Source organism: Paralichthys olivaceus, chromosome 6 (genome assembly GCF_024713975.1).
Source record: "Paralichthys olivaceus isolate ysfri-2021 chromosome 6, ASM2471397v2, whole genome shotgun sequence".
Taxonomy (NCBI): domain Eukaryota; kingdom Metazoa; phylum Chordata; class Actinopteri; order Pleuronectiformes; family Paralichthyidae; genus Paralichthys; species Paralichthys olivaceus.
In genome coordinates this window covers 11532732-11545103 of record NC_091098.1, presented here as the reverse complement: position 1 = coordinate 11545103, position 12372 = coordinate 11532732, and the positions used below count along the sequence as shown (strand labels likewise).

Here is a 12372-nt window from a genome sequence, read left to right as displayed (position 1 = left end):
TAAGGCCTAAGAAGAAGAAAAAGTTTATATTTGTGCAGAATCTCAGTACAGGTATAGCAAGGTCACAAAGTGTATAGCCTTTGCAGTGTGCCATAGCCTGAAGTGGCTGGTAGCATCGCATATTCTCCTCCTTTTTCCGACTGCTCGTTTGTTCGAATTGAGTTGAGTGAGAATTAAAGAATGTTTCAGTAAAATTAATTGTTGTTTAACATTTATAAGCTAACACTCCACCATCTGCTCATTTCAGTCAGCAGTGTTTGAAATAGGGCCTGATCTACGAAGATCCCATATAAAGGGTGCTAAATTGAGTGTGCATTATAGCAGATTACCGGTTTGGTTGCTGGACGTTTTGCGAGTGATCTATTAAAAATAATTGCATAATTGATAACAGGTGCAAACATAGTAGAGACAGTAGTATTTAAATGAGTGTTCTGCGTGTGTTACTGGTTTCTGCCATGGAGCATTGTGGACAGCAGAGTGGCCACAAGTGCAAAGCGAAATTTAATGCCACTGAATTGGAGGTGTTAGTGGAAGAGGCCAACAAACATTTGAACTACAGCAAAGAAATATTAATATAACTCAAAGAAACATGATATTGGAGAGTATCTGCGAGAAAGCAAACGCTGTGGGTAGAACAAAAAACGATGAAATTAAGAGGAGATGGCAGGACATATGAAGACGAACAAAAGAAAAAATGGCTCATAATAAAACCTCGGCAAATGAAACAGGTGGGGGGCCGGTGGAAGAGATGCCTCTGACCAATATTGAGCAGGAGGTGAGAGCTGTGTCCTCTGTGGCACGAGCGGTCAGGCGCGACACTCAGTGCACACCAGTTATCTGGTGTGACGATGGCCATCAGTGACCTGGCAAGACAGGGATTCTTTTTGCTTCTTTTGATCCAAACATGGTAACACGAGCAGAAAAAGCCGGTTCTCTCCGTCTTCTTCCGTGCCTTCTCTTCCTTACCACAATAACTGCAGCCATCTGTGGTAATGTTGTGCCGATTAGCACCTACCTTTCAAAGGTAGTAAATATAAACGCAGTCACAACCACCACAATTTTTGTCAGGCTTTGTAAATCACAAAGCGTGTGCTAAATTAAAGTATTTGCATCTACTCCTCCCAAATTTTTGCGCACTCAGGTAGAAATGCCCGATACTGCATATTCATTAAGTGCAAAAGTGCTAAAGGGACAGCACGTGTTATTTTGCACGCAATCCTCAGTGCGTACCGGTAGATCAGCTTGCATGTTTTTTTGCAGGTGAAATCAAGTTTGCACATGTTTTAACACACCTTTTCAAACACCTTGCAAACTTTTAGAAGATCAGGCCCTAAGATCTTTTCGAAAAACCACCATCTTTTAAAAATCTGTTGAAGACTATCATTATCATTATTATTATTGATTATAATATTTGCATTTTCCTAAGTAAAGTCCTTTACAGAACCTTTAAACTATGTTGTTTTTTATGTTTACATAGAAAATCACTTAGACCACTAAGCTGTTTTTATTTACACAACAGCCAGATGGCTTACTGCGTTACCAAAGACTGACATATCCTCATCAACCCGTTCATCAGATCAGCCCATTGGCAAACCACTATCACATTAGATAGTCTGCTTCACTGCACTGGTACCAGACTGCATCTCTTATTTCTATGTTGCATAGCAACTGCCTCATTCTAGAAGAAAGCATCCACTGTAAAAAAACATGAAAGTTCGCCTCATGAAGTTAGTCTGTATATGTTGAGCTGTTTTTCAGAGCCAGAGTGATAGCTAAATATATCTTTATAAGGGTTTGACTTTACCTGCAGTAATTTGTATTTGTACAAAATGGTCTTGTTAAATGTATCACTACAGACAAACAGAAACATGGGCTACCACATAATATTCATAAATACAAAAAAAGCCTCAGAAGAGAGATTCAGAAGGCCACAGCAGGTCGACAAAAATAAATTCAGCCTAGTTTACCTAAATGTAAAGACAGAATACATTACAGAGGGAGACACAACTAGTATAAGCCTCAGATGAGTGAGCGATACCACCGTGCACCCCACAGCTTCAGCGATAGGTGATGTAGAGCAGAGCCCAGGGCACCTCAGACAGTGTAATATTTACTCAGTATAATGAAATCTGTAATCTGTGTCAAGTCTAATGCGGTCTGTTAAATTTCATTGTGTGGTTGAAACGAAAAATGTACATGTTCTGTGCTCCGGTGGCTTGTCTGCAATAAAAGTATATATATTTATTTTAAAGTTGGTGAATTATATAATTGATTTCCTGGATCAACTCAATTTAGAGGACTAATATATTACACTCTTCTAGTGTTTTCTTTGAAGTGTTGATATCTATACGTGTGGTTTTAAGAACTACAAAACATCTGAAGGTAGCTTTACATCTCATCAAAAGGTCAGTTAGCCAATCAGAGCAGAGGCTCATGCTGAGTGACACATAACCAGGCCAAGCATGGGTCATGATAAAAGCCCTCCACTATGCTTCTGAACAAAGCATTACGAGTTCTTAAAGATCAATTAAAAGTACAGCGATGCCAGGTCAACACTGCCATGTTGGACAGTGGGAGCCTTGTGACATCACAAAGGTATGGAAGTCCTGACATCATTTTAAGCCACAGTTTGTGCCATGGGTTGTGTGTATTTCTCTGTCAATTGAGCACTTCAATACTCTTACAGTGTTCATATAACACCTAGACCTGCTTTATAATACCAAAAGCTGTGAAAAGATCACTTCATGCATTATAGGACCTTTAAGTCTAGTTGAGCAGCTATTGCGGGACCAGAAAATGTTGTGATGGCACATTGCATTTCCTGTGTCAACATTCTCCAGTCAGCAGTTTTACAGTAATGATATTATCGATGGAAATCTGAGTCAGAGGTAAAAGGTGTCTGATATTACTCCCTTGTTCACTTATTCATTATTCCATATCTGTTCCCCATATAATACTCTGGTTCCCAGTGGTAATGAATCATGATTATTCCGAGTCAGGTGATGTAGTTTCACACAAGGGGGATTTCCATAAGAATAAAAGGCTGTGCTTTGTATTGGGGACTTGTATTAAGCTCCTAACGATTTATAAAAACATTTAAAGTAAAATGGTTTTTGAAATTTTGTAAAACCTGATAAATGTTTTCTTTAACCATGAATAAAACATATTTGGACACAGTATGGTCTTATTGGAGCACTGAATTTGATGCCAAATGATAGCTTCCATTTCATATGGGGTATTAAGATTTCCCCATAGTGAGTAACTCTCATTAGTTGCTTTCACTGAGATGTATCCACTTACAGCATATGAGATCGGACAGCACAAGCACTCCTACTCAAGGACTGAAACAACAACAGAGACATGTTGTGAGCAAATGCCCCCTCTGTTTAATCACAGCGTTTCACTAATGCACAGCAGGGAGGTACAGTGAGCTAGAGGCCGTGCTCTCCAACCAGGAGCCCAGATCTAGAGTCAAGCCCCAGTGCAGTCTCTGCTCCACTGAGGTCTCCAAACGGAACCATTGAAAATCTATCAGCTCAAGTCGTCAGAAAATAGAAAGCTCTAGAGGTGCTCTATGACCTTGACCTCTGATCTTCCGGTCAGGAGAGGTAAGCTAAGACAGCCTCTCCAATGAATCAAATTGAATTCAATAGCCAACAGGTTTACTTCAACTCAATACCTTCGCACAATAGTGCCAAATATAGAGCTACTTATATTTGACATATGCATGAATCAGACATTCTTCACAAAAAAATGTTTGTATCGTCTAAAGTAAGGTATTAAGATAGACAAAATCTGGGTTGTAACAATCTTGAATATCAAAAACAATAAATTAAGTATCACTGATTTAATGCTCATCAGTAACTATCGATGGTATTGTGCTCAGAGGTTCTATGAGGAAATCTCAAGCTTCTGCTCTAATTGGCTTTTGCAGTGCATTGCAGTTTCATGGAGTCTGCTGGGCTCTCCCCTCCACAGTAAACATGGAATGAATAACATTAAGACATCTTCAACGGGTAACTGGTTCCAGAGTGGAACTGTTTTAAACCCACATTGTGGCTGATGAGAGCAGCTTCCAACGGGTTGTAATTTGCTGGTACGATGTTTAGAAAGTGCTCTTTATTTTTGTAGGTCCTGTGAGGATGCATTACACAAACTAATATTGCAACCAGCTTGACACTATTTTCTCAGATAGTGTGGGGCAGTCACAAGAGAGCAGCCAGGTTTCAGAAGTGATGTGCCATGTTTACAAGAGATGTTCTGATACCATTTTTACCGTCCTGATACTGATTCCAAAACCTGGACTTTACTTATTGGGTGATAGAGAGTACCGATCTGAGACCAGTGCATTCAAAACCAGAAGAACTTATCAAACATAGTTTAACAGCTGTATGCTACTAACCTTGTATGAAACCGATGATTACTGTAACTGTTGTGTGTCCAGGCTCAGGTTAAACATATTGAAAAACAAATACATACAAAGAATGATGCCATAGAACTTCTTACATAACTAAAAAAAGAACAAAAATAATTAAATCTATGAATACGCAACAATTACCTCCTTTAAATAGCTGCCTAGATGCGGACATTCCATATTTTCAACAACTGACAGGGTTTCGATGTCCAGAACAATGAACTTGACAACTTTGCCAATTTATAATCTCTCTTGCTTTGTGGCTGTCTTTGTCGAATTCATAATTATTATTTCCAAAGTATGCTGCTGCACTGGCTAACACTTCACTACCGGTTATCACTTCTACTTCTTGGATGCTCTAAAAACAGCACTTGCCAGTGGTAGAACAGCATAACTGCTGTTTTGGAGCAGCAAAGAAGAAAAAAAGTAAATGCAGGTTTTATCTGGGTGAAACTAACATACAGTATGTTATTTATATATTATATTAAAGACGTGATATCAGATTGGTACATTCATTTGTGTATTGTCCAATGCCCGACCTGGCATTTTTGGCAGTATCAGAGGTATTTCTGTTGCTGGTATCAGATCATCTCTAATATTTACTGTGATTTTGATAATTCCCAGCATGCACATGATTGTCCTGTAAAGAGAGATGCAGTAAACGCCAGTCACTACCAGAAGTGAAGGTGCACTCAGTGTGAGGAGGATGCCTCTGCACAATTTAACTAAAAAAAAGAAAAAGGTATTAAAGGGTCACAAGTCAAAATGCTGTTTGATGAAGCTGCAGCACATTTAAACACTTTTAACACTCTTAGCTGAGCGAACAGACTGTCTCAGAGCAAGGAGTTGAATTTTTCCATCACAAGTGTAACCCTAGAGGCTCGCTTCCTGTTTATGTTAAGCCACCTCCAACTATGACTGTAGCTGGATCACTGGGCGCCATATGGCAGAGGGTTTAGACTTTATCTCAGAAACCACCAGGATTTTTAATGTGGTGGGAAAACAGCATGAATTAAAAATGAACAATTGAATCAATTATTAAAATTCAAACAGGCGCAAAGTGACTTAAAGTGGTATTGTTGATTATATTTGGTTTTTATTTCTAATTGCTGCTGTGGTCATTAATGCTATCTTACTATGTGTCTGAGGGAAGGCAGACTGTTTTCAGTGTGTTGTGTGTAAAACAGAACAGTGTGAACTCGGCTTAACGTGGTCACAAAATGACAGAGCCCCAACATGTGACAAACAAAATGTCACATATGCCCTGTGAAACACTGAGATCTGTAGTGAGGCTTTGTGGTGTAGCAGCAACTGTCACATGTAGGCTGCAGCACTGTCTCTGAGCTGTGGATGTGATGATGATCGTCCGTGGCCACTTTTTCTGACTTGTGGCTATTTCTCAATCAGGAAAATCATATTGAAAAATAACATTTGAAAGAAAATAAAGATCAAACTGCCTCTTTTTTTCCCATCTTTTGTCACATCCATGAGATTACTGTTATTGTGTTAAACAGACATTTGAAGCATAATTTACTTTTTTTAAATGCCAACATATAACTCCAGAATTGAACTTCCTAAAATAAAGAATTTCATGTCAGGAAAATTGTTGGCGAATGAGTGACACTGTAACTTCTCGGTCATAAAAATCATTAAGATTATACACATGCTGTAAAAATGGTGAATAACAGAATGTAGAATTTATTTAACCTAGTTTAAATATACACCCAGTATCTTAAGTCCATCACTACAGTGCATTCTGCTGTACTGTGTCAATATACTATTTATACTATATATATACAATTAACTACTAATACTCCACACTTGTATATGAAGTTACCTACTTGATAACATGATTGATGGTACTGATTTTTTAAGTATTTTCACTCATTTTAGCTTAATATTTAAGTGTAAAATCAACAAAACACATGTGCATTCTTATATTCCAAATTAAAAAGATAATTTAATATCATATATATTAATAAATGTTATTTCATGTGTTCTGTTTTTTATAATCGTGATTCGCAATTTTTTTAAGTAGTGTTACTCTACTTAGCTTGAGATTTAAGTTGCAAATCATCAAATCACATGAGCATGTTAATGTTTCAAATCAAAAGATAAGATTATCAATCACATCTTAGTACAATACTAGATCACTACAACTACAATGGTTATCTATAGATTGTTGATGAAATAATTATTGTTAGAGAGTGAAAGAAGATGAAAATTTAAAAATGGATTACGTTCAGACATCAGCACTTTACAGTATAACACTATTGACAATGTAAGTTATTGGAAAAGACACAAACTGTAAAATGCAATCCCTATGTAGTGTTGTGTGTCATGTTTTGTGTTATTCTTTCACTCATTTAACAAACGCAACACTAGATGATTTGTTACTGTGTGTCATCCTGCACATTTCATGTTTAAGACCTCACTCTCAGTGAAGTTAGTGCAGCACAGCCTCGAGCAGCTGGAATGCAACCTCTCAGTCACAGGCCACTTGGTTATCAATGGGCCAATCAAAAATGGGTCAGATTGGCACAGGCATGTTTCATTCCAACGCTTCTCCCCCCTGCTCGTGCTGCACGACTGCACCTGTTTACACGAAGCCTTGTTGTTTTAATGGCTCCATTGATATGAGGTGATCAGCAGTGAGGCTGATAATGTCTCTGGTCTTACCTGCGTTAGTCTCCACAGACCTCCAGGCTCCCGGTGGCGAATGAAAACACTCACATCAGTCCAGGTCCGATTTTTCCAAGTGTTTCCTCAAGGCTTTACATCCCCACACCGAGGCACCAAGTTAGAGCAGTGAGCTGCAGGAGATGAAGGATGTGGAACAGCACATCCTCCTCTTCATCACCAGCTGTACTCCTCTCGTGTCTTCCTGCCCTCTTTTGTCTCACTGACGCAAAACAAACCGGAGGAAGACAAATCATACACGTGTTGGCTTGAATTCTCTGCTTCTCCTCCGCGCACCAAACCTGAGGAAAGCGTGGGACTGGGGCTAAAAAGGCGGATTTTCTTCTTCTTCCTCCTTTTCTTTTTCTTCTTCTTCTTCTCTCTCTCTTATTTCCTCTGACACTGAAGGCGACGCCAGCGACGGACGAGGCATGACTCGCTGAGCGCGCTCCCGACAGCTCAGGGCTCGTGCGCGCTGCTCAGAACCGACGTGGGAGAGAGAGAGAGAGAGAGAGAGAGAGAGGGAGTGTGGGAGAAGGAGTGAGATAGAGAGAAATTGTGTGAGAGGGAGTGAGAAAATGAGAGAGATGGACTGAGAGCGAGAGGGAGGTAGAGAAAGACAGGGGGTGAGAGAGAGGGAGTGCGAGAGAGAGAAAGAATCAGGGAGAGAGAGTGTGTGTGAGAGGGAGAGAGAGAATAAGAGAGATGGAATGAGAGCGAGAGGGAGGTAGAGAAAGACATGGGGGGTGAGAGAGAGGGAGTGAGAGAAAGAGGGAGTAAGAGTGAGAGAAAGACAGATAGGGGGAGTGAGAGAAAGAGGGAGTTAGAGTGAGAGAAAGACAGATAGGGGGAGTGAGAGAGAGTGAATGAGAGAAAGAGGGAGTTAGAGTGAGAGAAAGACAGAGAGAGGGAGTGAGAGAGATGCAATGAGAAATAATTAATGAAAAAGAAAGAGGTCAGTCATTTTGACGAAGCTGCACCAGGGATCTGAAAACAGAACAGGTCCTCTAACCTGTGAATGAAGGAACACAGCTACCTTCACTGACCCACTGAGAATAATGACACATTCTCACTACTGTCCGACTCGACAGCACTATTCCATATGTAAAATACATGCAATTTTATATTCATTTAATATAGTATCCTATTGTGAGTTTCTACAGATTTTACATTTTATACTTTATACCATACCTGCCTATATATTTATAACAGTCAATAAATGTATACATTATCATGTGATCATTGTGTACTACTGCATTTTACTCAAGTACATTTCTCTACAAAAAATATTTTCCTAGTGAAAGGTGTATATTGTGTACTTATACTCTGCCTTTTTTATTCTCTTGTCTACCTCATTCTGAATTTTTGTCTTATTATGTGTGGGATAAAAAAATATTTCAACACAAAAGAGGGGACTTCATTAAGCTTTGATCAGACGACACCAGAAAAAAAAAGAGGTGGTTATAATAGACATATCTTGAGCTTCTATTGGATCCATCCAGGATCGGCCTCATGTATCAATGGAATTCATGCACATTATTTTCTTCTGTAATTCATGCTCCTGTAAATGGGCCCTTTTCATTGACCTTATACGATTGTTATGTAAGTCTGGATGATTTCTGTATGGGCAGCTTCCTCCCCTCAGGGCTTAGATTGTACCCAGCGAGAAAACTAATAGACCCTGCATGAGAGGCGAGACACAGAGAGGTCCCTGGCGCCTCAGTTTTTGTCGTCATTATAAGAATTATTTTCATTTTCATTTGTTTGGTGGATGGTGCGATAAGTGCTTCATGCTCTCCCTGCTTCCTGTTTATTAAAATGGATAGCCTACACACACTATCACACCTGGGAGCTGCCAGTGCAGTGTATTTACATAAATACATACATATGCTTATATACAGGCAGGAGAAGGTCCTAAGTCTATAGAGGCAGAGGAGAAACTTTCCTCCTGAGCTTTCCAGTCAATAATTAAAGGTGGACACATTTATTGCATATGTTTAAGAGGAAGATTTAATTTGATTATTTTAGATCAAGATCAAATACATGATATCAAAATGCAAACCTGGAAAGGTTTGAATCTGCAGTATCTGCTTTAAAATTGACATTACTGTCAGTTACATGACATTTTTCTTGCAAAGCCTAATGACTGAGATAAAGAAAACTATTACAACAAACCTTTAGACTGTTTTTACGCAAGTTGAATCTTAACTACAGTTTGGATGAGCTGTTTTTACATTGAGAATTGTTGCTTGTTTTCATGTGTGAAAACAAAGAATAATAGTTAGGGTTCACTGTTTTACCAAAACAGATATCCCATAACACTTTTACCTTACACTGAGCATTGCCATGAATTTGTGCATGTTTTGTGAAATAAGGTTTCTAAATTCCAAAAGGAGGTTCAGGTGACTGGTATAAACAGGAGATTTGTTTGAGACCTGACACATTGTCTGAGCACTCGTCATGTTGGACTCCACCAGCTCCATCCAACCATGTCCTGATGGTAACATGGTCTTTCACTGTACTCGAACAAGCTTTCTCTGAGGTATAATATGTAGATGACTCATACAAATGTAAGGTTTGAAAATACATTTTTGTTGCAACACATGGATGAATAAATCTAACCAATTTCTGGTGGTAAACTAAACACATTTGGATAAAGCTTGTGTTAGAAACGTGTAGATTCTGAGATTTGCTGGCTCATGGATAAGTGCAGGACATGCAGCCTCTCTAGGATTCTTTATTTTTTCTTATTTAGCTGTAAATAAGTGCATCATAAGAATCAGACAGGGCAACAGAGTTTGGTAAAAGAAGCAGACTGTCCATCTCCAGCTCCTCCTGTGTGATGCTAGTTGACCTGGAAGTAAAAAGTAACAGAAGGCATTCCCGCCCACTGGCTCCACTGGCACCGGGATGCCCTCCACTCTCACCGTCAGCTCCATGATCACACATCACATCACATCTCTTTCTCACACACACACCCACACACACATAAGCACAGACACAGCAGCTGTTTTATACTCAACACTGTTTTAAATGTCCTGCTGATTTGCTCCCTTATGATCTACTTTTCCATGGCCTCCCAGGATCACCACCTCTCCGTGTGAAGGGGTTCTTGTACCTGTGTAGTCAAGAGGCAGCCTAATTTAGTAGTGTACTCCTTGCGAGGTCCCCTGCGGCTGTGAGAAAGGGAGGTTCCAGGCCAGACAAAGTACGGCCCCTTACCTACTCCTCTGCGAGGAAAGCCCTGCTGGCTGCGAGCCCAGATAACAGCAGAGGTCTGAATGTAGGACTCATATCTTCGCTCTGTGAAGGTGTTCCAGGAAGAGCAAAACAAAACAACTTCTACAAACAAAATGGAAACATTAGAGACTCAGATTTTGAACATCTGAAACTTCTGCCAACAAACCTGACGTGAGCGGTGCCTTGCGCAGTTATCGACAAACTTATTTCCACATGACCTTGAAGTATAATGTGCACATATGGTTCAGGCCTCTGTGTTCGTGCAGCGGAGCCCTTGTTGAGAGAGGAATGACAGACAATGCAGACGTTCTCGCACTTTTTGTAGAGCGAGGAGAAAATGCAAAGCGGGTCACTCTGAAACGAAAGCAGAGGATTTTTCTACCACCTCACTTTATCATTTTATCCTTCATTCAGACACTTTAATGGATTTTCTCCTGCATCAGAGCTTCATTCATCGTCCGAATAGCCCTGACAGTCTGCAGGGATACAACAGTGAGAAGACTGCTATCCCTGAATTTAAATGCAAAGACATGATTGGAAATATTAGTTCAGCTTTTGCCTGGATTCCATAAATCTGTGGTGATTAAAAGAAGTTTGATGTGGTTTCATTCACTCAAATTATCAACTTTCTCTGAGAGTATATACATATACATATATATCTACATCCAACTTCAATGCTGTGATTTTAAAGCAGATTCCATCTTTTTAGTTGCTACCTGGCAGAGAAACATCTATTTCTGATAATGTCATCTCTTCTAATCCAAGTCTGTTCTTCCACATATGTAACCATGGTTACCATATTGTATCTCTACGTTTAGAAACCACCTGCTGCCATCCGAAATGGCCACACAGTGATGAACTCTGCGCTGAATGATGAAAATTACACTAATGTCTGAATGTTTTAAAACCAGGAAGAATCTGACGTGTCTGTGCTGATGTTGCACATCAAGATGATGCTAATTTAAAAAAAAGGTTTTCCCAGAAGTCCTATCCATGCCATCTAAGCTGGATTCCGTCTCCCCGTTTTCTCCTTCACCCACAAGATGCCTCGACTTCAATGGGGTCAAAAATAGATATATTCTCCCAGTGCAGCTTGAGCCTAACTTTATTTTCATACAGGCAATGAAAAGCACACATACTGTGTGTGAGGGACTCATGGACAAAACAATAACCTTCAAGATCCAATGACAAATCAGATTCTGTCTTTGTCAGAAAACAGCACAGGAAGGACAAAAGGGTCCAAACAAAAAGGCATTCTGCTGAGGTTTAAACCTGTGTGCAGCTCTGTTCTTCATATTCTTGAATTTCACTTTGATTTCATATTCGTCCTTGTAATCTGTTGCATAGGGTTGAAACCTAACTCCATCCCCTGATGAATCAGATTTAAGTCTCAGCAATGTTCTGGGTACACAAACGATAAACCAATCCGGTTCATATTTAAACAGGAGTTTTTATGTCAGGCTATTAATCACAGCCAATTTCAGTCCCTGCATGTCCATATAGATATTGATTTCTCACCGGCTGCTACTGCCGACCTCAATTCACTGTTCTGATCTTTCTTTACAGAAAGATTCACATACTGATAGTTTTTCTCTCCCCCACTCTCTCACTCCTATCAGGCTGAGAGGACAAAGAGACTCAAGCAGGGAGAAGAACAGACGAGACAGAGGGACAAACAGAGTAAATGCGAGGAGCAAGAGAGTGACATTGGAGAGTATGGAGACAGACGAGGACGTGACAGTAACCAGGAGAAGGAAAGGGGAGCGAGGTGAGGCAGAGCGAATGCTGGAGCGAGAGTGTGACAGACAGGCGGAGAGGAAGAGGAGAGCGGAGAGGAAGGAGGGGGAGGGAGGGCGGGCAGGCGTGGGAGAGATGCGAGTTGAGTCAAAGCCCCTGAGCTCCCCTGATTTCTATGTGAAAGACACAGTGGTGAAAAGATGAATAGCGTGGGCCCTCTCAGCCGAGGCATGCCCAAAACAATGACATCATCATCATCCTCATCAACAAACCATCAAGGACACAAGACGAGAGCCCCAGAC

The 12372-nt window shown here is 40.2% G+C and overlaps 1 protein-coding gene across 3 annotated transcripts in view; it reads right to left on the bottom strand.

Annotated features, from left to right (window-relative positions):
* Positions 1 to 7829, bottom strand: part of LOC109630492 (probable G-protein coupled receptor 153) — a 33122-nt gene extending 25293 nt beyond the window's left edge. Inside the window, exon 1 of one of the 3 annotated variants that reach the window (XM_069527157.1) lies at positions 7094 to 7829. The gene's annotated coding sequence lies outside the window, so the exon portion shown is untranslated. The remainder of the gene's footprint in view (positions 1 to 7093) is intronic. The other 2 variants (XM_069527158.1, XM_020088721.2) reach the window with 2 other exon arrangements.
* Positions 7830 to 12372: the final 4543 nt, after the last annotated feature.